This window comes from Amblyomma mixtum, chromosome 9 (assembly GCF_055824585.1).
Source record: "Amblyomma mixtum isolate Tamu chromosome 9, ASM5582458v1, whole genome shotgun sequence".
Lineage (NCBI taxonomy): Eukaryota > Metazoa > Arthropoda > Arachnida > Ixodida > Ixodidae > Amblyomma > Amblyomma mixtum.
In genome coordinates, this window is record NC_143020.1 from 34996647 (window position 1) to 35018874 (window position 22228).

Consider the following 22228-nt stretch of genomic DNA (forward strand, 5'->3'; position numbering starts at 1 on the left):
TTTTATCTTCTCTTTTTCATTGCTGAATGGCTTTCCATGACATGCACATAACTTATTCTGGAGGCCTGAAGCCGGCGTCTTATATAATCCAAAATAACTAAGCAGTGACGTACGCACTCTTCGTCCCCACATAACCTCAGTAGCTCATTCACGTCCTCTAAAGGTTGACAAGGAGCTTTGGTTGAAGTTAGTGTTATCGCACCAGTCGTCCTCACTATCTCGACAATTCGCATTCCTCGAAAATGGCTGTTTCCGTGTACGTTTTGTTTTCGCCTTGTATCCTATTCATCCGAGCCTCATGTCTTGAGCCAGTGGCTTTTATCGTAGGTTGCCCTTGTTTTTGACTGGGAAGCTTATGCGGCAATGTTGTTTTCAAGCTTGCCATGAACATTTTTTGCAGGAGCGCTCCACGAATCGTTCCCGGATTTTTGTCTGCGTCGGCGCGGAGAGTAATCTAGTAATATCTTTCGCGGGGCCGCGCATATACCGCCCTCTTCTATTTTGTAAAATTCCCCCGGTTAAGTTCGGTGTCATTTATATTAGGTTTCATTGTGCTTTCTCGTTTATTTGAGTCTTGTGACCTGTTTTGATCGGTTTTGTTCTGTACTCGCTTCCCAAATACTGCTTGAGGTTCTGCCGACAGTTTCTAATAATCTCTTAACCTTGGCTTTATTACGACTGTGTCTTTTTGCTGTGGTGGAAACCTTCAAAATATTTTCTCTCGCGCGCATTTTTGACGTTCCTGGCGCGCGAGGGAAAATATATTGAACGTTTCCTCGCAAGTCACTGTCTTACTTGCCAGGATTGTTCACCTGCACTTGATGCCACCTCCGTTACCAGAAAGAGCAAAGAACGCATAACAAGAGAAATCGTAGAATCTAATCAGGTATGTAGTCTGGGGGAGTTCTGTGTCAGCACCGCCTCTATCACCCTTTCCCAAAAAGAGCTCACCTATTTGCGCATGCGTGCACGATAGCCACGGCTGTAAAGAATGTTTATAAGAGTGAATTCTTTCATAATAAAAGCTGTTGTACGTCCAGCGCCCGTCCTTGTCGTCTCGTATTTGTCCACGTATTCTTTTTGCGCTGCTTTTTCTGAAAAATCAGGTAGAGTTCGCTGCTAGTTTCTGCATTACTCAACCCCAAACAATAGACGGCACTCTAGATTTTTTATTTCTTTTTTGGGACGTGTGAATATATTTGTTGCTCAGTATGCACATCCGGACCATGCACTATCGCAACCATGCCCTTGGTACCTGTGTGACGGTTCCAATTAATTTTAACAGCCACCATGTTTCGCAAGCACTGCTGTTATCCTATAGCAAGGTACAAAATGCCCAAGCAAAACTGCCTAGGAAGACAGGAATGCACGCCGCAGATCAAGTCTCTGAATGGGCTGATGTCAAGCTTGAAAAGGAGGACGTACGCGAGAAAGGGAGGCGTGCTATACGCAACGCGATTACGGCCCCGTCTGTTCCTGGGCTAACGAGAAACTGACGGTTTTCCTCGAAGATATGAGCGCATGCGCACTCGCCGGGCATTTTCATTCTCCTGGTTGGTTTGGTTGGTTTATGGGGTTTAACCTGCCAAAGCGACTCAGGCTATCAGTGACGCCGTAGTGGAGGGCTCCGGAAATATCGACCACCTGGGGTTCTCTAACGTGCACTGACATCGCACAGTACACGGGCCTCTGGAATTTCGCCTACATAGAAATTCGACCGCCGCGGCCCGGATGGAACCCGCGTCTTTCGGGCCAGCAGCCGAGCACCATAACCACTGAGCCACCGCGGCGGCTTCATTCTCCTTTCTTGACGCTGTTTTCTGCGCTGAATTCTTTAATTTTTTGGTTCCGTTCCTACACACATTTTCCGCGTGCATTGCCAATAGTTAGTTTTCATCAGTTACAGTTTCTGCGCCAATGGCTCGGTAATTGATATTCGGAATAGAAAACTACGGCGGCATCGTGCTTAGTCGTGACCGATATTTGCTGCAATCAACTGTTATCTAAGTGAATGGAGAGTAGTGTCACTCGAAAATGTCCTTTTTTTTGGTAACTGACCGGGATAAATGCCTTCAGGTTTAGGCTGCAGTTGATATACATACACTTCTGAAAGTAGAAGGAAAAGAGCCGGCACTGTAGATGAGTTCTTTAAGCTCTGCATTTTACAGTGGAGATCGTTGGTCCGGCTCCAACCGACGACAGTGGTTGTCATGCAGCCTCTAAATAATATTCTTTCCTCTCTTTTTTAAAATTATCTCCAGTTTGAAATCAGCTTTTAATTTTTCCACCTTTCGTTCTGTAGCGAACACAACCATAAGACGACAGAAACAATTCCATGCACGTTCCTGAATTTGAAAGAGCGCCTGTATTTTGCTTACACACCAGCCGATTTTTTAGAACAGTCTGTCTTGTATATCAGCGCACAAGGTGCCAATAAAAGGAAATTATATGCCATCGAAATCTTGCATTTCATTGGTTTGCCTTGAATGAAAGGGCTGAAAAGTGAACCTGATGGTAAGAAACAGATTTAAACAAAAGTAGTTAAAATGACCCCCACTAAACTTTCGTAACTAGAGTCGTTTCAATGCATGCTTGAATATTCAGCACGGGTTACTTTGATGGACCTCGTTTGTATGAATAAAAAGGAAACAAAGGTGCAGCTGCTACACAGACGACATTCCGGCTATTCCAGCTCTTCGGAATGCCATTAGAATTATGGCAAAAGGCAACAGCGTGACGGTGTCGCAACTCTTCAGCAGGAGTCGTTTTATTTATCTTTTACTTTCCGACCAAAGATAGCCTTTGCGCTTCTTGATAATTCTTAAATGCGTTGCTGTTCGAAGACATCCAAACTGAGAGCCATGGCAACATCATGGTGACGTTTGTAATAATACGGGCATGAAGGAGGTCGATGTTGCAAACCTTAGCTTTATCGGCTTCTCAGATTTTCATTGTTTGGCTTGAAAATTACCCTTTTTCGGAAGTTTTGGCTTCTCTTGCGTCGCGCGAACCCTGCTGGTGTACTTCTTCCGTTTGGCCATTAAAACTTTAATTAAGGCTAACGTTCCGTTTCTAAGTGGCACCTATAGGTACTCGGCTGATTTTACCATGGAGCGCTTTGAAGAATGCCGGCAGCTCCAGGTGTTTTTTTTTTGTGTTTGTAGTACACGTGGCGCTCCTCAAATATGGCATTGAAACATTCTGATGGTTTTGCGAATGGTGAAGCACGCATTCCAAAGGCGAGGGGAAGGGCGTGGAGCAGCGAGAACCTCGAAGGAAATAAGTGAACGTGCCAGCGAAAATGGTTGATTGAAGGTTGAAAGAGAGAAAACGAAAAATAAATGTTTAATGCCAGGAAGAGTGGAGAGGTTGGCCAGCGAATAAAGTTTGGTTTGGTTTGGTTTATGGGGTTTAACGTCCCAAAGCGACTAAGGCTATGAGAGACGCCGTAGTGGAGGGCTCCGGAAATTTCGACCACCTGGGGTTCTTTGACGTGCACTGACATCGCACAGTACACGGGCCTCTAGAATTTCTCCTCCAAAGAAATTCGACCGCCGCGGCCGGGATCGAACCCGCGTCTTTCGGGTCAGCAGCCGAGCACCATAACCGCTGAGCCACCGCGGCGTTTCTGGCTTGTTATTCTACTCTGCAGAAGAGAAAGGGAAAAGAGCGTAGAGAGAGCGAAGAGAAAAGAAATAGGGGCACCAGGAAGAAGTAATGACGAACGCTTAGATACAGAGCGCCCTTTCTGTTTCCTTTTTTTTCTTCTGCTCAAAAATAAGAAATATAACTGGAATTGAAAAGAACAGTCGGCGATGTAAACCGGCGTTCCTCGAGCACGTTGCCTCACGGTGATGTCTGCCGTAGTCCACATGTTGGGATTGTTGTTTGTCGTTGCACTTTTCCGCAAAGGAGCAAATGGATGACTTTGCAAAAGGTGTACAATCGAAGGCGGACTTTACTTTGTTTGCGCAGGAAGTACACTGAACCAAAGCGTTCCTTCGTCAGCTTCATAGTGTACAGTATACACGCACTATTTGGTGTGTAGTGCGACAATAAAACATGAAACGTGACACTATTTATCGGAAATACAGGTGGACTAAACCAAGGCTTCCGGCGCTTACAGGCCAGAAAAGGTTATAGCCCCTCATACCAACAAAAAACGAATCCTACTAAAAAGCAGCGACAGCTGTGAACACACTGAATATAAAGTCTTGTGCAATGAATAATTTGAAATACACAGTAAATTTTAGGGGCGAGAAACACATTACAGGTGGTCGTCCTGCCAATATATTGAGAACATGGGGGACAAAAGCCTGAGCACAGCGTTTTGGTGGCGTACGTGTCTCTTGTATACAAGCATATGCAGCAGGTGTCGATCCCCATGCACACACCAAATCAGAAGCCGCAACTCTTCTAACGAGCAATTCGGACTCTTAACACCGAACCGAAGTCTTCCGTTAAATTGGTTACCTCATCGATGCTTGTCTTATCAGCGCAGTCATCTGCATAAGATAATACCTCAAGTTCGTGGCCCATAATATGAAAACCGGTGAAGGTTCTACAGTTTATAACACTTACGCAAAGTGGCTCCAAGCATACAGCGCGCCGGAGCGGTGACAGTGGGCAATATTGTTTCACAAAGGACTAGATGCGGACTGGGTGTGAGAGAGAACCATTTACAATCAACCGCCTCGAACAGTTTTTGTAAGAAATGAATATCCCTGTAGAAGAAGTGAACCAATATTAATCTGATTTAAAAGAGAGGACCCGTAGGAACGTTGAATTGTCTGAGGTGGAATGCAGGGTGATGTGTGTGTGGGGTTGGCTGAATGTGTGGTATAATAATGTGGTAATTAGAGGAGCAAACTAGAGACATGTTAATTGGTGAGATAATAATTAGATCAATATAATAATTGCAAACGGCTTTGTGGAAAAGTTCATTGACAAGAATGTGCATGCTATTGCAATAAGTGCGGTAAACGAGCCAATGTGAACAAAGAACATTGACTCTGTGCGAAGGCAAACCGCTGAAGGGAGCCACTAGCTCTGTCGCATCACACCCTTAAAGGCGGAACATAAGTGTCTCTCAAATTCTTTCTCACTTTTTTTTTTGTCTCAGGAGAGAAAAGAGAACACAACGCCTGCTCCATGCTTTCGAAGTCGGAGTTGGGTCATTCTAAAGCGCAGCTGCTAAGTTCCCATGTCAGCACATTCGCTAAACTGTTAAGCGCGTCCAAGCCCACCTTGTGGTGTCACAGATATGGAGGCACGTGAAACGACCTCACGCCACTTCCGAGTAAGAAACTAGACTTCAAAATGTACAGAGAAGAGGAGCATAGACTCAAGTGCAACAAATAGCTATCTTTCTGACTGTGGCAAATGTGCCAATTGCGACTCACCAGCCACTATTCTAAAAAAATGGAATAAATAAATGAGTTCAAACAGAGGCACTGCCTTCGTGGTTCTGTACAGCCTTTGTCAAAAGTAACCAGGCTGCACGTTTTTCTTCTCAGTCGTATATTAAATGTACTATGCCAATGCTCAAGCTCTAAATCTCTGTATTAGTAACGAAACCCATTGTCCTCACCTTCCAATAACTTTTTGATCTTAAGGGAAGCCGTAAGGGCTCTACTATACGAATGAGAAGCAAACCATGAAGCCGGGTTACTTTTGACAGGCTGTACAAACTGTTTCCTTTAGAATTTGTAGTTTTCTTCTCCCGTCAGCATAGACACTTGCTGGAAAAGGTAGACAATCTGTTGTATCAACTAATGCACAAATAAAGATCAGACAAGTTTTTGAGTATGCGTAGGAAGCGCAAGGGCTTATGTAAACAGTAAAAATAATAAAATAAGGGGACTGTACCAAAACAACCCAATGCATTATGCACGCATACAGGCGTGCACTGCTCCTGCAATGACGACACGCTCCCCATACTTCCATATTACACGTTGCTTGTCACTAACAATATTACCAATTTTCTCGGCTAGGCGGCATTTTTATCTATTGCTGGGGGGAAAAAAAAACGCCGCTGCTCAAAAGAACTCCCCATCCATAGAACCCTCGATGTAGCTTGCTGCTGAGTATGTTCTTACGCGGCCGGCATAATATCGGGCACGGCCGTTCTGGGGGTGCACACAAATTCAACGCCGAGCCCCGGATTTTACGTCGAGAGGCTGTGATATCCTTGGCATACAAAGCTACAATTTAGGACGCATTTGTTTTCTCTAACACTCGCTTACTCAATCTGCACAATTGAGGTGAACGGATCATTGCTTTTTAGAGTAGTGTGTTCTCTATCCGTCGGTCATGCCTTTAGGGTTTTTGTTACATCCGTCGCCAATGAACAATACCAGCGCATAAACAGTGCAAGGGTATGCTACAACCGTTCCCTCCTCCCTATACATCTTTTCACCCCTTTGTTTTCTCATAACACTCTACTGAGTGAGCCTCCTCTCGGCACATATGGGACGATCATCCTTCATTCCATTGCTCATATTTGTTCAAGGACTTATGGCAGTGCACTCATTGTTTTTTTTTGGTGAATTTCACAATGAGTGCAAGCTGCCGCGACACATCAAACCTTGACACTTTTTATGCTCTATGTGCATAAATAATTTAGTGAAAGATTTACTTTGCACTCGTCACGCCGATTACTTATAAGACAGTTACATTTTGTTTTAAAAAATTGGCTGAGGTTCAACCTGGCTGAGTTTAGTGGACGAGCGAAAGCGAATCCGGTGGTATTTGTAGCGAAGAATGGTGCGACGTCATTGCTATGTCGCCACATGCCGTCACATCTGGCGATGCGAATCTCAGCTGTAAAGGTCAAGGTCAAAGGCCAAAGTCAAAGGTTAAGTGACCACTGGTCATCGGTCATGTAGTTGGTGGTCATTAGCTTTGACCGAACCATACACACATATCATGGCTATGGGCAGCAAAACATAGTCGTACATTGTTAGTCTTGGGGATGTGTGCATAGTGCTGACCTTGGTCAGGCTTCAAGGTCAAACGCGCAGAGCCAGGCGAAATTGAGTTGCACATCGAGTAGTAGAGCTTTCGCTCCAGAAGAGATTTTTGGAATGATTTGTTCATAACTTTTGATATTACTACTCAGAGTAAAAGGAAACCCGTGAACGGCCGCCGCGGTGACTCAGTGGTTATGGTGCTCGGCTGCTGACCCGAAAGAGGAAGGTTAGATCCCGGCCGTGGCGGTCGCATTTCGATGGAGACGAAATTGTAGACGCCCCTGTACTGTGCGGAGCCAGTGCACGTTAAAGAACCCCAGGTGGTCGAAATTTCCGGAGCCCTTCACTACGGCGTCCCTCATAGCCTGAGTAGCTTTGGGAGGTTAAACTCACAAACTAAACTTTCTTGCGGTCATGTTTCATTCATGTCATGTTTGCGCGGATACAGTGGCCGCAGCTGGCAAATGACATGGTTAACTGCAGAGAAATGGGAGAGGTCTTTGCCCTGCAGTGGGCGCAGTCAGAATAATCATGAGGAGATCGCATTAGGTTAGGCTTAGAAGCCGCAGCCACAAGCTCGGCTTCTTAACCGCTCGCTAGGGTGTTTGGAAACGTTTTAGAATAGAGCGAACTTCGGGCTTAGCCGTCAAAATGTACGTGTTCAATACGGACAACAGAGAACTGGCCCAAAGGCGTTCCTTGCTTTCTATCTGCTTGAATTGGGCTTGAATTGAATTGGGCCTGAGAGCCACAAAATGATGAGGCGCTGCGCATAGATAGTGGCAGATTTTCACTGCAGCTAAGTCTCACGTTCAGCATTGTTCTTCAATAATACAACAAAAGAACGAACGTAAGACTTACAGTTCCTTTCGAGTGCTATTCGCCGCAACCATTTAACTACTAAAATACACACTTCTCGGTGTAGGAGGACGTACTATTTCTGATCCCCCTTGAGAGTAATAGGAAATGAAGTTTTATCGCCATTAGATACCAGTGTCAGAAAAGGCAAGGAGCTAAAACGTCCGATATTTTTTTTACTTGAAATTTCCCAAAGATCAATCAAGTGCGCTTATGAAAACCGAAGTTCCTGCGCCCTGACATCAGTTATCATGTGATCACAAGCTTTAGCGTTATCTTACCTGCTAACGAGGTTATACAGCTATATATGTAACGCACAATAATCAGATATTTCTGTGAACATCTGGTCCTCAACAGTTACGGGCGTCAATATTGCAAGCACATCCGGACAGGGCAGACCTTTCGTGCAGCTTATGAAAAGTTTTTCTGGATGCGAACATCAAGCTACATTAGTATGGACAGAAATACTCTAGATCAGCGTTATTTACTATTCGCGTCTCTCACAGGTGGCTGATTGAATACTGCGTGTAAAAGAACGAAAACTGGCATTGTAATATGAAGCAAAATAAAAGTAACCTTTAGTATACACAACGATACCGAATAGCTTAAAACCTATCGCGCTCACTCATGTGTAAGCGCAGAAAGCAAAGCTGTAGCACAGTAATCTCAGAAGCAAAAGGTAATTAAAAAAGATATGGTCTATAAATCACTAATTTATAAGTTGGCCGTTGCGCTATAAACGGTGCGGGAGAGAATTTTCATTTATAATTTTTTTTCGGGCTTCCCGTCACCTAACTAAAATTGACTAATCTTGTTATATTAAAGGTGGCCACATATAACAGCGATCGCCATTTCCGCTTGACAGCCCTATAATGGAATTGTGTTAGTTTATCGCTTAGGTTATCGTTTTAGTGTGTTAACGTACCTTATATATCTGGATGGTTGAACATTTAGCTGCTGCCCGAAAAGTTTAAAAGGCCTTATTTTTTAAGGACACATTTCTAAGATCGTTGTCCTTTTTTCTACCATTCGTAACTCTGACTTGCGACTCCATTAGCAATCGACAGCTAAATAAGCAATGACATTTGCCTGCACCGTTACAGAAGGGACAACTGAACAACTGTATGGAAACGAAAGAGCGAGTCGTGAATGCTACAATGAGAAAGTACAAACCGCGGTGGTTAGCACAAAATGCTGCTGGAATGTGAAACAGCAAACCATTATAATAAGTCACTAACTGCTGGCTGCTGTAAGCTGAGTTGCAAATTTATATGTATACTAGACGAGGGAAGCCCGCCAGTTTGAAATAAACGCGTTTAACGTCTCTAGTTGGTTAATTTCGGAGATGGCGGTACTTTTTAACCCCCTCCAGCAGAGAAGAAGTTAACTTGATGCATACACGGGAAAAGGCACCAACATCCACTTATGTGTCTTGCTCCTAATCAACACTCTCAACTAAACTATTCTATACGCGGAATGCCTTTATTCCTGTGCTAAGAATAAAATACAAGGGGCCTATAGTTTTAAATTTTGATGACTTTTGCCAGACAGCACCTCAGGGAAGTATAACGTGCATTGCTTCCGGAAGCAATATGAGGAAACAGTATCCTGCCGCATACTGTGTTTTTCTAAGGCTTCAAAAGCAATGATAGTGTTAACAAAATTTCTTTAAAAGTTTTATCGACTTGCTTGTTGCTTTTCCAAGCAAAACCGAACAAACAGCAAATAATTTTGCCTAAGGAGCATTGCTTTTCGGGGGTAAATTTCAGCTGATCCTGAAAGCTAGGCCCGTCATAATTTGTGCGACGCCTAGGGAACCTAATATTTGTAAACTCTTCTTTGCTCCCAACATATTACTTATCCCGGAGATCAAGCCAGTCGCCGCTTGCCTTACGGGCAAATCGCATTATTGCTATTCAACTTCCTTTCTTAGTGCGAACACAATATTTGTCCCTGGGGAATATTTAGCTTTTGTAGCATCTTTCAGTGCTTCTCCGTAAATGACAAACAAGTATTATATTAGCCTGTTGGGGGAAAAAAATCCCATCACCATCATCATCACCACTGTTTATTGTACCCTTAAAGATCCCGTTCGGGACATTACATAAGTGGAGGAAGAGGCAGTGGTGTAAAGCGGTCATACAAAAGCATCTGAACATAAAAAAACAGCATAGAAATAAAACGAAAAGAAGTTTGACGTGAAATTAACGCCAGGTAATCCAAATAATACAAAAATGCATGACAAACAAAGTAGTAGTATATAAAATTGAATGCTGGAGAGCGCGCTCTTAAACATTCAATGTCATTGTCATGCTTTCCTCTTTCCGCTCAGTACTTTTATGCGGTCATATTGCATTCCTCCGTTCCGTTTATTATTTATAGCAAACGAGAGTTTCCGCGTACCTCGTCAATGGAAGCCGTGCCACGAGGTAATTCCTATTGTCACTCGCGTTCCAAAAGGGAACACGGCTTGTCATTGTACATTGTATTTATACCTCGATGCAGCTGCGCTGTCGGGTTGAAACAGCGTGGACGGGCTGCCTGCGGTGGTCAATGCGCCTATTGTTGCTCGTCCGCAAACACGGCTGCTCCGAGTGGGCATAGCGTAAAACATGGCGTAAAATGCGGGGTACCCGTCGGGAGTCGGTGGTATAGTGGTTAGCATAGCTGCCTTCCAAGCAGTTGACCCGGGTTCGATTCCCGGCCGACGCATCATTTTTTTTTTCTCGCCTTGACTACCCCGAAGTAGCGTTATGGAAGATCGCATGCTATGAACGGCTGCTTCTAGTGGGCATAGCGTAAAACCCGGCGTAAAATACGGGGTACCCGTCGGGCGTCGGTGGTATAGTAGTTGGCATAGCTGCCTTCCAAGCAGTTGACCCGGGTTCGATTCCCGGCCGACGCATCACTTTTTTATTTTCTCGCCTTGACTACCCCGAAGTAGCGTTATAGAAGATCGCATGCTATGAACGGCTGCTTCTAGTGGGCATAGCGTAAAACCCGGCGTAAAATACGGGGTACCCGTCGGGCGTCGGTGGTATAGTGGTTAGCATAGCTGCCTTCCAAGCAGTTGACCCGGGTTCGATTCCCGGCCGACGCATCATTTTTTTTTATTTTCTCGCCTTGACTACCCCGAAGTAGCGTTATAGAAGATCGCATGCTATGAACGGCTGCTTCTAGTGGGCATAGCGTAAAACCCGGCGTAAAATACGGGGTACCCGTCGGGCGTCGGTGGTATAGTGTTTAACATAGCTGCCTTCCAAGCAGTTGACCCGGGTTCGATTCCCGGCCGACGCATCATTTTTTTTTATTTTCTCGCCTTGACTACCCCGAAGTAGCGTTATAGAAGATCGCATGCTATGAACGGCTGCTTCTAGTGGGCATAGCGTAAAACCCGGCGTAAAATGCGGGGTACCCGTCGGGCGTCGGTGGTATAGTAGTTGGCATAGCTGCCTTCCAAGCAGTTGACCCGGGTTCGATTCCCGGCCGACGCATCACTTTTTTATTTTCTCGCCTTGACTACCCCGAAGTAGCGTTATAGAAGATCGCATGCTATGAACGGCTGCTGCGAGTGGGCATAGCGTAAAACCCGGCGTAAAATGCGGGGCACTCGTCGGGCGTCGGTGGTATAGTGGTTAGCATAGCTGCCTTCCAAGCAGTTGACCTGGGTTCGATTCCCGGCCGACGCATCATTTTTTTTTATTTTCTCGCCTTGACTACCCCGAAGTAGCGTTATAGAAGATCGCATGCTATGAACGGCTGCTGCGAGTGGGCATTGCGTAAAACCCGGCGTAACATGCGGGGCACTCGTCGGGCGTCGGTGGTATAGTGGATTCCATTTCCGGACGTCGAAGCGAACGGACGTGTGTGTCATGGGCTCCGTAGGAGCGGCTTCAGCGGCCCAGCAGGGCCGCGGTAACAGGATTTCTGGGTCCGATGACCGGGATTATCAAGTGCTTTTGCCTCAGCTACCTACAGGGCGAGTTGTTTTAAACACTTTTTTTTTGCATGCCGATGTGCGTGAAAGGCCATATCGTGTGGAAGACTTCCGTGACACCCTGGCTGGCCTAGGCCTGCTGTCTGAAGTTATTGCCCTGGGGGCGTATCAGATGAGTCATGTATGGGCTGTAACCTTCAAAAACGGAGACGGCGTGCAAAAGCTTTTGGCTTTGAAGGAATTGATTGTGAAGGAAAGGCGGTGCGTTGTGATAGACCCTAACAACCAAGCCTTGCGTATCAAGCTTCACTGGATGCTTCACAACGTACTGGACGACGACATACGTGTGGCGCTCTTGCCGTACGGAAGAGTGACGGACGTCTCCCGGGAACGGTGGCGTGCTCAAGGTGTGCAAGACAAAGCGTTCTCGACGCGCTTGGTGGCCTTAAATTTGAAGACGGGCGTGACGGTGGACGACTTGCCACATCAGATCCGTGTTGCAGGTGAACTGGCGCTTGTGGTGGTGCCCGGCAGCGTATTCGCCAACTGCAGCCTGTACAGCCACATGGCTTGAAACCACGGTGAATTGATCACGGTGACTGAAGATTGTCACAACGGCTTACCTAAAAGGGATAATAAATCCTCTTAAACGGCGTTATATGCCACTAAGCATCACGATTTGCGACCTAAAAGGAAAAAAAAGGAAAAAAAAATGAAATTAAAAAAACAATAAAATCACAGTACAGAGAGCGGAGTCGAACGGCCGACCTTCCATACGCAACACGTGGCTCTAATCCACTGCGCCATAGCGGCTTTTTTTTTTTCCTTTATTGCATGGAAGAACATCCGTAGAAAGGAGGAAAACTTCAATCAGACTAGATCGCGTCTCAAGTTGCCGGGCTGCTTAATAGGAGCCCGCCATTGCCCTAACTCAACACTGCATCCCCATCAAAACATCAAAATCCAGGGAGGCACACACATGCATCTAGGCACGGCAGCCAGCTTGGAGGTTCTTCGCGTGCAGCATATACACTCCTCACCAAAGCACACTGCTCACGAAACACAGATTTGGACGATCTTGGTGGCTCGGCATGTCTGTCCATCATACGGCTTTTCCAAAGACTGAATAGTCCCATTAACATAAACAGATCATAAGGCACAACAGAGCTTTTGTCAACAGGCAGAAATCTAATAGTGTACGGTGTAATTTCACTGCCAAGGTCGGTGTTTCTTTCACTGCGCCATAGCGGCGATGTCAAGCCGTCGTTCTGAATGAATATTTATAACCAGCCTTAATGTGGCTGCTACCTGCCGGTGGGCGGCGCTGTCATCGCTGGCTGTACCGGCTGCATTTGGCGAACACGCTGCCCGGCAGGGCCCCGCTATGCTTGCGCTGTCGCAATACCGGCCACATTCGACGTGACTGCCGCGTGCCACGCTGCGCACTATGCCACCGATACGGCCACGGAGAAGAGCAGTGCGAGAAGACATATGCCTCTGTCACGCAGAAAGCTACGAGGGAATTAGACGTCAACGACCTGTTGATGGATACCCGCCGCGGTGGCTCAGTGGTAAGGCGCTCGACTACCGAGCCGGAGTACCCGGGTTCGAACCCGACCGCGGCGGCCGCGTTTCGATGGAGGCGAAACGCAAGAGGCGCCCGTGTGCTGTGCGATGTCAGTGCACGTTAAAGATCGCCAGGTGGTCGAAATTATTCCGGAGACCTCCACTACGGCACCTCTTTCTCTCTTTCTTCTTTCACTCCTACCTTCCTCCCTTCCCTTACGGCGCGGTTCAGGTGTCCGCCGATATACGTGAGACAGATACTGCGCCATTTCCTTTCCTCAAAAAACCAATTTACAATTTACCTGTTGATGGATGAAGCCGAAGTTGAGGAATCTTTGAAAAGAGCAGAGGAGAAGAGTGGCGAGGACGCGAAGTCTCCAGAACAGAAGTCCGGAGATGACCACAAGGCCAAGGCCAGTGATTCTGCGTCTCCCACTACTTCTAAACCGGAGCACGCTACGTCGAACGCGTCTGCGGGTGCAAGCTCTCTAAGCTCGCACGGCGGAACAATTCCAACAGACGATGCTGAGGCAATGGACGCGAGCGAGAAAGGCACAAGTGTGGTGGTGAAGAGAACTCATGATGAGTTAGCTACCCAGGATGGACAACCAAACGAGCCGAATAACGATGAACCCCCGCCAAAGACGCCGAGGGTGCGACGGGCGACGCTACGCCCGAAACCGAACATCCCGCCGGATAGAAGTTCGGCGGTAACGCCCACTTAGCGGACAAGCTTGGTGACGTCGAAGGTGCCGGATTTCTTCTGATTCGAAATGGAAGAAACAACGGAAACTTCGAGCAACACATTCGAGGTACGGTTGAAGATTTCACTGGACTTGGTTATACTGTGTCATTTTGTAATTTTTCACCTTAGAATTGATAGAACAGTGCCAGTAATGTTTGTAATGACACCATTCGTATCTTTCTGCTTGATTTACTTGATTCAAAATGGCGAATAACTTAAATTCTTCCCTACGCATAGCGGCAATTAATGTCAGAGGCTTAGCTGCAAGACGACGGCAATACCAGCTTAGCCGCCTTTGCATGGAAAACGAGCTAGACCTAATTGCGGTACAAGAAACAAAGGTGGAAGAACAAGAGCAGACTGATCGTATGGTGTCACCTTTCACAACGTGTTATAATGTCAGTGTATGCCATGCCGTAGGAAGATCTGCCGGCTGTGCTGTATTGATACGCAAAAGTGTGGGGATTATTGAGGAAATGATTACTGTGTCTGAAAATGGTCGCCTCGTCGTCTTGGACTTTTCGTTGACGGGGGAAAAGTGGCGTCTGGTTTGTGTCTATGCCCCCAACAATGTCAATGAGAGATGTAATTTCTTTGAGCAACTTAATCAGTATCTGTCTTGTGAAAGAAATGTTATTCTGCTGGGAGACTTTAATTGTGTATGCTTTTCGGAGGATAGATCGGAAGTGGCCTACGTACATGATCGAAGCGCCGACTTACTTAGGTCCTTGGTGGATGACTATAACTTGGAGGATGTAGGTCACACAATAACAAGCGGCGGGCGGCCACAATTCACTCACGCCCAGCAAGGGAGTCAAGCAAGGCTTGACAGAGTTTACGTGTCCGTAGCTCTAATCCCCCACTGCAATAGCTACAATGTGATACCCGTTTCATTCTCTGATCACAGCCTCGTAAGTTTCGTCACTGGCAATAAGCAAAAGCAGCCACGATTTAACTGGCACCTGTGGAAGTTGAACGCTAAATTGCTCAATGATGAACCCTTTGTTAAAGGAGTTGAAGGAAAACTAGGGCGGCTTGTGAATGATGAGCCCGAAAATTACTCGGCTGCCTGGGAACAATTTAAAAATGAAGTTAAAATGGCTGCGATTGAAAGAGCAAGCATCAAGCGTCGAAATGAGATGAAGAATGAAAAAGCTCTGCAGCGCCAGCTAGAATACTTGTTAAACGCTGTAAGTTTGGAGCCTGAAAAAGTGGCAGACGAAATAAGAATAACCAAAAGTGAACTTGAGGTGATAGACAATGAAAGATATAAGGCAGCCATGATTCGTGCGCGAGGCGAACGATTATGGCTTGGGGAAGCACCGAATAAACGCACTCTTACTGACGAGAAAAGGTATGCATCAAAAAATGAAATCAAACAGATCCGCTATAAGAACGAGGTGACGGGTGAGCAGGAAAAGATAGAGCAGGCGTTCGTGGAATATTATCGCGAGTTGTTTAGCAACGTTACTCGTGTCAACGACACTTTCATCACGGAATTCATGACTGGTATGCCAAAGATAGCAGATGACGTCAGAGACAGTCTTGAGGAAGAGATAAGTGTCCGCAAAATCGAGGCCGCTATCGGCGAACTGCCGGCAGGAAAGTCCCCTGGACCAGATGGCTTAGGAGCCACATTTTACAAAGCGTTCGCCCATCAACTAGCATGTGTGTTGCATCGCGTTATCAATGAGGCGTATAAAACAAGGCGGGTGCCACCGTCCTTCAGAGCTGCTCATATCGTCTTGATTCCTAAGACGGATGATCGTGACAAGCTGCTGTCAGTAGGTTCATACAGGCCTATCAGCCTTACGAACACCGATTACAAAGTGTTTATGAAAGTGCTCGCGAAGCGGGTGCAAGGTGTGATCAAGCACTTAGTTGGGCCGCATCAAACATGCGGAAGCAATCTTCACGAACACTCACGTAGCCAGAAATGTGTTAGAATGCTGCGACGACATGGACGGCCAAGTTGCCATGTTGCAACTCGATTTGGCTAAAGCTTTCGACAGAGAGTCACACGAAGTCCTCTTCTGCATATTGAAGCATGCAAATGTAGGCAGCACAATTTTAGACAGTGTAATGATGGCCTATCACGATTGTTGTACCCAGCTCATAATAAATAAGTCACTAACGGAAAGGGTTCTAGTGCAATCTTCAGTAAGACAAGGATGTCCACGGTCTCCTCTTCTGTTTGCTATATATGTCGAACCTTTTTGTTTAGCAGTGATTCGTCAAACAGCAATACGAGGTTTCAGAATGCATTCTACTTAGGTAAAACTGTTGGCGTACGCTGACGACATAGCCGTATTCTGTCAAGATCGCGAGAGTGTGTTGGAAGTGGTCAACCTCGCTAAGGCTTTCTGTAAGCTGACGGGCTCAGAGATAAACTGGGAAAAAAGTGTTGGTATATGGCATGGTAACTGGGACATCATGCCAGAAAGGTTTGCTTGTACGACATGGACAGGCACACCTACGACGTATCTTGGTGTGCCATTCGAGCACTATCAGGAACCCGCAAGGTACTGGAGTGATGCAACGGAGAGAATGAAGGAGAGGACGGGAAACTGGCAGGGTCGCGGCCTTTCAATGTTTGCGCGTGCCTCTGCTTGCAATTTGTTCTTGATTGCCAAAGTTTGGTATGTGTTGCAAGTGCTGTGTATGAACCGCGCAAATGTGCAGAAAATGCATCGGGTTTTTGCTGTGTTCATATGGGGCTCAACTTGGGAGAGGGTGAGTCGTACAAACCTTTTCCGCTCAGTCCGCGATGGAGGCCTGGGTCTTTCTCATTTGTTTATTAGGCAGATTGTGTCACGTTTCTTTTTTTCTGCGCGACCAAAGCGACAGTTTTTTGCGCACAGTCATACAAGTTCGACTTGCGAAAGGGCTTCCTGAATTTATTGTGACTACAAGTGATATAAGATGTCGCCGTGTGACTGGTTACTTCCATGAAATTGTTATTTCCCTCCGCATGTTGCATTCAAGGTTTTCCATGGATTACCTATGCTCTGTTACAAAAAAAGCAACTGTATGCAGACTTAATTGAAAATCTACTGCCGACACCAATGTACAGGTCTGTTTACTGTGGGGGCCCAGGAAAGAACGTTTTAAAACGGGTTAAAAAAATGCCGGTAAGACCTTCAGTGAAATCATTTTTCTTTAAGCTGCACACGAACACACTACCCGTAAAAGCATGGCTAGATCAGAAAGGGATATTTGAACCCTGGACAATTAACTGCTTACTCTGCAAAAAAACAAACTATTGAACACGTATTTATTGACTGTTGGGACCCTATATTCCATTGGGACATACTGCAGCGAACTCTAAAGAAACAACTTCCAATAACGCCATACGGGATCCGGTTTCTCCCAGTCAAGTGTGATGAAGGCATTCCCTTTGATATGTTCATGCTACTGGGCCTCCACAGTCTGTGGCAAACCAGAATGGCAGTCCGCCATGCAGATGTTAATGTTCGGTCTGTACGCGAAAATTTTATACAGCATATGGTCTACAGGAGAGAAGTCTATCAGGCGTTACCCGAACCCCCTAAGTGGGTTAATGTATATGGAGGAATGGTGTGTCTGAAGAAATTTTGACTGTATTCCGCCAACCGAAGTCAGGCTGGTGTGTTTTGACTGTATATTGAGTGTCATGACACCGGTAATAAAGACAAAAAAAGGCGTCGGTGGTATAGTGGTTAGCATAGCTGCCTTCCAAGCAGTTGACCCGGGTTCGATTCCCGGCCGGCGCATCATTTTTTTTATTTTCTCGCCTTGACTACCCCGAAGTAGCGTTATAGAAGATCGCATGCTATGAACGGCTGCTGCGAGTGGGCATAGCGTAAAACCCGGCGTAAAATGCGGGGCACTCGTCGGGCGTCGGTAGTATAGTGGTTAGCATAGCTGCCTTCCAAGCAGTTGACCCGGGTTCGATTCCCGGCCGACGCATCATTTTTTTATTTTCTCGCCTTGACTACCCCGAAGTAGCGTTATAGAAGATCGCATGCTATGAACGGCTGCTGCGAGTGGGCATAGAGTAAAACCCGGCGTAAAATGTGGGGCACTCGTCGGGCGTCGGTGGTATAGTGGTTAGCATAGCTGCCTTCCAAGCAGTTGACCCGGGTTCGATTCCCGGCCGACGCATCATTTCTTTTTTTATTTTCTCGCCTGGACTACCCCGAAGTAGCGTTATAGAAGATCGCATGCAATGAACGGCTGCTGCGAGTGGGCATACCTTAGGATTCTGTTTCCGGCCACGCCAGTGAACGGACGCAGGATGCAGGGCTCCGCAGGAGCGGCTTCAGCGGCCATGTCTGGCCGCGGTAACAGGGCCATGGAACAGGAAAACGACTATCAGGTTGTACTGCCAAGTCTCTCTACAGGGCGTTTTGTTTTAAATACAGTTTTTTTTTGCACACGAATATTAGTGCCCGCCCGTGTCGGGTTGAAGATTTCCGTGACGCGTTGGCTCAGCATTCACTGCTCCCAGACGTTATCGCCTTGTGGGCGTATGGCATGAGCCACGTTTGGGCCATCACTTTGAAGGATGCGGACGCGATGAAGAAGATTGCAGGCGTCGCTGAGCTGCTTGTGAAGAAACGCCGCTGCCTGGTGATTGACCCGGTCAACCAAGATGTGCGCCTCAAGCTTCACTGGCTGCTGCACAGCGTGCCAGACAAGGATGTGCGGGTCGCGCTTGCGCCGTGGAAAGGTGTCCGAAGTTACTCGGGAGCGCTGGCACGTGTACGGCGTGTCAGAGAAGGGCTCGACCACCAGGTTTGTCACGCTGAAGTTGAAAGCAGGGGTTAAACTTGACGACTTGCCGCACAAACTGAAGATCGGTGGTGAGTTTGCGGTCGTCGTGGTTCCAGGAAGGCCTCCGTTGGGTCTTCGTTGCCGAAGTACGGGGCACATTCGTCGAGAGTGTAAGGTCCCGCGGTGCGGAACCTGCCGACTGTTTGGCCATGAAGACAGTCAGTGCTCCCATTCTTACGCGAGTATCGCCGTTCCTGGAAGCGTGTAGATGCTTCGGAGCACCTGATGGACGAGGCGGACGCGGAAGAGGCTGCCAAAACAACAGGGCAACCAGCGAGAAAAGATGGGCCTACGTTGACGCCTCTAGTAAGGAAGACGACATCCGCCTCCGCAGCGGCGACTCATAGATGATGATCTACTCCAAAAGTAGAGCACGAGTCCCAACATGGTGGTGATGATAGAACGGTGGACACGCCACAACATACGCTCCAAGCCCCAGGCAGCGTGCAGTCGCGAAATACCGACGCTATGGAAGTCGGCGATGAAGTGGCTGTCCTAACCGCTGCGAAAGGTCCCACGAGGAAAGCATCGGCGAGAAGCCGCAGGCCGGAGTTAGCAGCGACGAGCCACCGTCAAAAACAGTGGAGACTCGACGTCCGTCTTTTAAGCGGCGGCCGAACGTTGGAGTTGCGACACGGCAGGTGGAGAAACCACCTTCGTAGTTTTGATGTGTTTCGTTGGCAGGAGTGTTGGTTGTGCGTCGTCCGACGTAGTGTGTTCTCATCTGGGACTCTGCTGCTGTGGGGAAGGGGCTTATAGCCCTTCCAGACGCATCGTTGGGAGGCCGCATATGCGTGCAAACGCAGCGGAACAAGGAGAGCCGCACGCACGACTGAGGAGGTAGGTGTCTTGTGGAGTGGATTGCGTTTCTTCTTTGCTTAATCGCATGGCTATTAAACTAGGAACCCCATTGCGTGTCGCAATTTTGAATGTTAGAGGGCTGGAAGAACGAAGGCGGCAATGCCAACTTAATCGCTTGCTGCTTGATAATGAACTAGACTTAACAGCTGTGCAAGAGTCAAAGGTAGATTCTGAAGAACAGACCGACCGCATGTCATCTTTTCGCGCAAACTTCGATGTGTGGCGTGTCGGTGCATAAGGTGGATGCCTTCTTTTTATTCGTAATACTTTAGGTATAAGTGTAGTAGAGCCTGTACTTGCATGTGAAAGTGGTCGTCTCTTGGTTGTCAATTTTTCATTTTCAAATTTACTTTGGCGCGCTGTTTGCGTTTATGCCCCTAATGTTGAAAGTGATCGTCAGTTGTTTTTTCTTACATTGAGCCTTACATGAGTTGTGACAAGGTTTTGATTCTAATGGGAGACTTCAACTGTTTGTGTGCTGCTGCTGACCGCGTGAATGTAGACCATTGTAGGAAAAGAGTGCGGAACTGTTGAATACCTTTGTTCGCGACTTTTCCTTGGAAGACGTTGGAAATATGTTTTCCGCCGTAACCCGTTCTGAATACACGCATTTTCAGCGCGATAGTCATGCAAGATTAGACAGGTTGTATGTATCGGTTGATATCGTGCCGCTCGGCAATGGATACGACGTAAAGCCAGTGTCGTTTAGTGATCACTGCCTTGTGAGTGCGACTTTTGGAATGAAAGGAAGAAAATCACGCTTTAACTGGCATCTATGGAAGCTGAACAAAAATCATTTAGATGACGAAGATTTTGTGAAGGAAATTACGAAAGACTTTGACAGTGCGCTAGCTGCGCCTGAAGACAGCGTTGCAGTCGAATGGGAAAGTTTCAAAGAACGAGTGAAGATTAAAGCAATAGAAAGGAGTAGCGTAACAAATAAAAGACGTCAAATGTCAGCGGCGGTCGTACGCTGAAGGAACGACAGATTATGGGCAGGCGAAGCACCTACGAAGCGAGCGCTATCAGATGAAAAGCGCTACGCTTGCCAGAAGGAAATCTTGCAAATAAGACACGAGGCGGACATTGTCAACGAGTCTAGAGGTATTCAGCGCGCTATTACGGAGCACTTTTTTGAGCTTCTTAGTAATTAGCGCGAGCGCACTGAAGGCTTTGAAGAGAATTTTTTACGACTGATGCCAACTCTAGAGGACGATGTTAAGAAGCGTCTTGAGCTGCCTATTACTTTGGAAGAGATTGAGACGGTAATAGATGACCTACTGTCTGGGAAATCTCCTGGGCCAGATGGGCTGAACGCTGGCTTCTATAAATCTTTTAAAAACCAAGCTTCTCAGTTTTTACTGAATGTCATAACTGAAGCTTATGAACGAAAAAAGGTCCCGTTGTCGTTCACTACTTCACACATTGTTCTTATTGCAAAGTTTGATGACAAAAAAAAAACGAATGTTGGTCGGTTCCTATAGACCTATCAGTCTCGCCAACGTCGATTAGAAGGTGTACATGAAGGTTCTATCCAAAAGGCTGCAGAGCATAATCGAAAAATTAGTTGGACCACGCCAAACCTGTGGCATCAGAGGTCGCAGCATTGCCACAAATATACATGTGGCAAGAACAATACTGGAATGTGTTGACGCGCTTGGAAGTCAGGTTGCTATGCTACAGCTAGACTTGGCAAAAGCGTTCGATCGCGTTTCACACGGCATTCTTTTCTCCATTCTAGAGCATTCAAACCTCCTTGGTGGGAACAGCCGAAATAACAAAACGCGGACACAGAAAGGAACACACAGAACGTAGACGAAGCTGACCGTCAACTTTTTTGATATGACGAAAAATGTCATCGTTTTTATTTGGCCAGAGCTAGGTTTAGCACGGAGCACATGTGGAATGTTTGGTTCCTACCGAGTTTGAAAATACGTTTGCAAGGCCAGAAGAAGCATGCTACGACAAGCAAGAACCCAGCGGTTACAATAGGAGCTGTGCAGCTTTCACGTCCTTCAAAAAAAGTACTGGAACTTGGTCCAAAATTTGCCTTACCCCCAAAATTTCACGCCGCAGAGAAGCTCGCCATTTTCAGACGTGTCGCAAGAAGAGCGAATGAAGAGAACGCTAGCCGGGTTGTGGCTGAAGGTGTAGACGTCTTGTCCCGTTCGAAGGAACGCGGACACTAAGCATAGTTTTGAAAAGACTGTAAAATAGCTTAAGAAGAATAACTTAAAGTTATGTCTTTCAGATAAAGAGGGCGCCTTTGTAGTGCTTGATTCCGGCAGCTACAACACAAGAGCATTAGAAGCCATCAACATGAATTTCCGCAAGGTCGAGAAGAAAGAACTGAAGGAAGCTAAAAGAAGGGTCAAGGTGCTTCTTGAACAGAATAATATGAGCCGATTGTATACCAAGGTAGAATCTACCAAGAATTGCACCTTGTCGGTGTTTTTCTACGCAAAAACACACAAA

General features: G+C 46.7%; 9 non-coding genes and 1 pseudogene across 9 annotated transcripts; all 10 read left to right on the forward strand.

Annotated features, from left to right (window-relative positions):
* The first annotated feature begins 10469 nt into the window (after nucleotides 1–10469).
* Nucleotides 10470–10541, forward strand: TRNAG-UCC (transfer RNA glycine (anticodon UCC)). Its single transcript has one exon. It is a non-coding gene; the product is annotated as a tRNA-Gly (tRNA).
* A 121-nt stretch (nucleotides 10542–10662) lies between these two features.
* On the forward strand, nucleotides 10663–10734 carry TRNAG-UCC (transfer RNA glycine (anticodon UCC)). The gene has a single exon. It is a non-coding gene; the product is annotated as a tRNA-Gly (tRNA).
* Nucleotides 10735–10857: 123 nt separating this feature from the next.
* Nucleotides 10858–10929, forward strand: TRNAG-UCC (transfer RNA glycine (anticodon UCC)). Its single transcript has one exon. It is a non-coding gene; the product is annotated as a tRNA-Gly (tRNA).
* A 125-nt stretch (nucleotides 10930–11054) lies between these two features.
* On the forward strand, nucleotides 11055–11126 carry TRNAG-UCC (transfer RNA glycine (anticodon UCC)). Its single transcript has one exon. It is a non-coding gene; the product is annotated as a tRNA-Gly (tRNA).
* Nucleotides 11127–11251: 125 nt separating this feature from the next.
* TRNAG-UCC (transfer RNA glycine (anticodon UCC)) lies at nucleotides 11252–11323 on the forward strand. Its single transcript has one exon. It is a non-coding gene; the product is annotated as a tRNA-Gly (tRNA).
* Nucleotides 11324–11446: 123 nt separating this feature from the next.
* TRNAG-UCC (transfer RNA glycine (anticodon UCC)) lies at nucleotides 11447–11518 on the forward strand. Its single transcript has one exon. It is a non-coding gene; the product is annotated as a tRNA-Gly (tRNA).
* A 5106-nt stretch (nucleotides 11519–16624) lies between these two features.
* On the forward strand, nucleotides 16625–17674 carry LOC149328724 (uncharacterized; annotated as a pseudogene).
* An 83-nt stretch (nucleotides 17675–17757) lies between these two features.
* Nucleotides 17758–17829, forward strand: TRNAG-UCC (transfer RNA glycine (anticodon UCC)). Its single transcript has one exon. It is a non-coding gene; the product is annotated as a tRNA-Gly (tRNA).
* A 124-nt stretch (nucleotides 17830–17953) lies between these two features.
* On the forward strand, nucleotides 17954–18025 carry TRNAG-UCC (transfer RNA glycine (anticodon UCC)). Its single transcript has one exon. It is a non-coding gene; the product is annotated as a tRNA-Gly (tRNA).
* Nucleotides 18026–18148: 123 nt separating this feature from the next.
* TRNAG-UCC (transfer RNA glycine (anticodon UCC)) lies at nucleotides 18149–18220 on the forward strand. The gene has a single exon. It is a non-coding gene; the product is annotated as a tRNA-Gly (tRNA).
* The last annotated feature ends 4008 nt before the right edge of the window (nucleotides 18221–22228 follow it).